Here is a 4658-nt window from a genome sequence, read left to right on the forward strand (position 1 = left end):
GGGGACAATGTATCGAACATATACCTTGGTGTAACCAAAGTATCGAACTTATACATTAGCCGCCCGCCTTGACGCGCTATCTGCGTGGCAACATGAGTTAGACTAAATTCGCGGCTTAAACTAAGGTTAGTAGTGAGTAGGTACGATAATTCAGTTTCACTGAGCACTTTTTTTAATATTTTAAGAGTATTAGATTGCAATTTCGTTTTATTAAATGACAAAACGAGTACCGCGAAAATGTCTGAAGATGAATCAATTTCTATAAAAACTAAATGATTTTTAATACAATGAAAGAACGTGCAGAGCTATTCAAGATCGATAAACATTAAGTTCTTGACTGGTCGACAAACAATAACTTTTAATTTCGAGAGGTACACCGACAAAATAAGTCCCCTTATCAGAGTAGGGCAACAGCGACGACCAAAAAACCCATAAAGCAAGCCAGAAATGAAGCAGAAGACAGGATCGAAGGGTCTTCTAAGTGAACTGCTTTTGTTGAAAAGCAGACGAAGACACATACATAATCCTTTGTGATACGACACGCTCTACCCGTAAACGACTTCATATCAATAGACCCTGCGAAATCAACACTTGATGGAATGGAATATGGAATAACTAACTACAGCTATTTTCTGAGGAAGAGCGCCCTTGATTTGAGTACACGAACGCCGGATAAGATTTTTTTATCCAAGGAATCGATATGAAGTATACGAAGCATTAACTAATTTCCACCATAAATGGAAATAGTGTGAACAATTTCTGCAAACCAAACGAAGAAATCGGCAAGAATACGGCAACATTATTGGTGACGTGCCCTGTTTGACCGCGTTGGAGACATATATAAACGCCCATTAAAACGCATGACACCGTTTTGGTCTAAACAAGGGTTAAGTGGAAGCAGTGAACTTTCCGAAAGGCAAATGAGGCTTGTCTAACAGACATTTTAACAATAATGAATTGACAAAGCTTGACCATTTTTTTCAGCAGGATTTAGAGCAGGAGAGGCAAATATTTGATGAGTTTGAGAGTTTTGACGACAATTATTATAAAAGCGAAAGGAGCTAGAACTAAACTCGACAATATCAACGAGGGTATACAAAAGAGTGAATTTTCTGACCGACAAACTATTTCAATAAGCTAATACAAGAGTCCCCAAAAATGCGATGTTTGCGGAAATTCGAACTGGAACGACCCTCCGATTCTCGCATTGACGTGACACGATAGTTCCTCTCAGAGAACATGTTCGATGGTGAAACAAGTTTCAATTTGGGCAGGTCGTCTTTTTCCCAAAACCGGAGTAGTGTTCTGCGGAGAGATTCTTCCTCAGCGAAATCCAACACAGTCGTAAAGACCTGGACTGAGGAAGAAGGCATGGGACCAGTCAGAATCCAGCCGAACATCGTGTTTTGAGCTAACAAGGAACCTAAAATGTTAATTTGCGTCCCTTCCCTCAAAATCTGCGGATACAAATCTGCCCCCAACAACAAATCGACAGGTCTACTGTTAAAGAGATGAGCATCAGCTAAGCAACGATTAGGCAAACGAGAAGTGATGTCTGAACTGAACAAGCGCGTTAGTTTCAACAAGTGAAGAAGAATCAAACCGAGAACTGATCCGAAGTGAACAACATTTCTTTGAAGTGGCATATGTTGAACCATTTACGCCAGAAACTGTGGCAGAGATAGACGGATTGGGTAACTTAAGGCGCTTTTGTAAATTATCTGTGATAAACGAAGCCTCCGAATCTGGGTCGATGAGAGCACGAACTGGATACGGAACTCCGAAGTGCACAATGTTTACCATGGCTGTGCCTAATAAGACGTTTCGATTTTGTGATGCATGGAAAACTTGACTATTATTTACATTAGGACTAGCGCCAGTGGACGTGGAAGCGATATTGCCATCTACCTGCTGAGAATTTACATTATTTGGCGGGAATGTGTTCGATGGGGCAGATGACGAGGCTGGAGAAGTTCTATGCAACAAAGTGTGATGACGACTTTTACAAAGGTTACATGTATGACTACTAGAGCAATTTTTAACCAAATGACCGACAGAAAGACAATTTAGGCAAGACCCCTGTTTTTTAGCAGTTTCAAATCTCTTTTCGAATGAAAGAGTTCTAAATTTAGGACAAGATCGCAGAGGATGCAAGAGTTTCGACAAAGAATACAAGCCGCTTTTGATTTATCGTTTACAGCGGAGTTAAGCACAAGAGATTTAACTCGAGTTTTGTGAGCCGAACTAGAAGAGGGACCTCTCATATCATGTAGGCAAGCTAGAGTTTGAGTTCTTTCAGTGAGAAATTTGTCTAATTCTTCTTAAGAGGATACGGAAGATTTATCTTTGACGCTTTGATCCCACAATGCTACAGTTAATTTAGGCAAACGCTGTTGACAAATAAAAAGCAAAATTGGATACCAGTGATCCGTGACTACATCATAAACTGACATTGCAGAAATACAACTATTTATTCCACGCTGCAGGATTTTCAAATTAGAACTGGTCTCAGTATCGAACACCGGAAGATCAAAAATGAGCTTTAGATGATTATGTACCAAAATACGTTTATTATCGAACGTATCCTTTAACGATTGCCAAGCCAACGCGAAACTTCTATTAGTGAGCGGAGCCTCACCTTTTGTTTTTTGTACTAAGTGACAAAGCCTCTCAATGTCACTTAAGCGAGAGTTAAACATTGCTGTGAAAAGGTCCCGGAATGTGGGCCACGACAAGAAATCTCCATGAAAATCATCTATCTCACACGGTGGTAAGTTGAGATTATGCATGGTATTGGAAGCAGTGGGTGGCAAACTCCAATTAGAAATCGATATGCCTGAGGTGTTCTGGACCGAAGTACTTGACAAATTTGGCAGATTCGAACTGTGACAAGTTGTGTTAAACCATGAGAATTAGGTAGAGATGGACTATTTTGAGGAGTACTCATGACTATAGCAGCTGGTGTGGAATTAGGAGATTTTATCGATTTAAGCTGCTGCAATTTTTCGTTGATTTCCGACATACAATCAACAAAGCTTTTATACGTAGATTGATATTTTGCGTCAGCAGAGGAAATATCTTCTGAATATACACCCTCTGTGGATATCAAATGATCCAGATAATTATCATAATTATCCTTCACTTTTTTCCACCAATTTTGAAGTTCTGTGTTTCAAACTCTAAGATTGAAAACTGTATGACTTTCGGCTTTGATCAGCTTAAACCCGACAATAAATTTGACAACATTGTCAGAAGCACGAATAAATTGTGTTAATTGAGTGACCGACATGGTTTAGTAGAAGAAATCCCAAAAATATCAACAAAAATTCGAAAAATTATTAAATTTCACTTTTTTTACAATTTAACCCACTGTGCGAGTGACCACAACGAATACCGCACAAAACGAAATAAAACACAAACAGCGTCGGCAGAGCGATCAACGTATGTGAGTAGTTAACTACCTTACTGCAAAACAACCAAGGACGACGGCCTAACAGTGTTAGGTGGGGAGAGAATAAAATTGTTGATAGATTTAAATATTAATAAACCGACGCTAGAAAAGGCGCTTGGAATATTTGGGTATTCTTGTTGTTGCAATAGAACCAAAAATAAACCAACGAAACCGATCTAACAGTGAGAGTCGGGAATAGGAAGAAATTGTTGGTATATTGTAAATTTCAAGAAAAAAGGTCACGATGGATAGTAGTAGTGTTGTTATTGTTTTTCTCACTAGTGGCTGGCGAATTCAGCGACAAATGGAAGGAGTGTATGGAGAGAAAAAACAAGCAAGCACTACCGATCAATCACCGACAGACAAAATAAATCAATAATATGCGAATAGTAAAAAGCTATGAAGGAATAAAAGTAAAAAATTATCGATTTTTTTTTTTTGAATAATGCGCGAATGTATTAAAATAAATCAAAATATTAGAGGGAATATTTATTTTAATGCGATTATTTAGGACAACTAACGAATTTATGTGTACTGTATTTTTAATGTTATGCTTAAACGCACGCGTTAAGATAATTGTAGGGCGACCAGTATGCGACGTAGGGAACAAAAAAGCAATGTTTTTACAAAACGAAAATGGAAAAAAGACAACACTCGCGATATGCTCAATATAAAAAGAAACTGAACTACGTACCTTCGAGTGTTTGTTGATGTTGTATGAGATGATGTGTGATGGCAAGGTGATGCGTACTGATGAGGGGGTGTTGATGTTGGTAATTTTTCTCCTTTTGTAATAGGGAAAAAGCGAAAATTAGAAACACTGCAACAACTTTGCGTGAATGATCCGTCTCAAATGTAGGTAAGTTATTATCCGGCTCGAACGGACCAAAATGTTGGCGTGATACCAAAGGCGTGATACCCGAAAAAATAAACCCAAAAAGAAAGAAAATAAAAACACAGGATTATGCAGTTTTGTGTATATGTATTTTCAAATGGTTTATTTGTAAAGGAGAGAGTTTCAAACGAAACGAGACGTTACCTTATGCGTGTGATCTCAACGAAAGCGAGATAACAAGTGTAGTTGCAGATGAGCACAATAGCGGCACAAGGTCGTGACCAGCAATGACAACCACAGCATTGGAAAGTGCCTCTCTGCATCCGAACTGAGCGAATTAACTTTTAGGAGAAAGTGCACAATCCGAACTAG

This window comes from Musca domestica, unplaced genomic scaffold (assembly GCF_030504385.1).
Source record: "Musca domestica strain aabys unplaced genomic scaffold, Musca_domestica.polishedcontigs.V.1.1 5, whole genome shotgun sequence".
In the NCBI taxonomy this organism is placed as follows: domain Eukaryota; kingdom Metazoa; phylum Arthropoda; class Insecta; order Diptera; family Muscidae; genus Musca; species Musca domestica.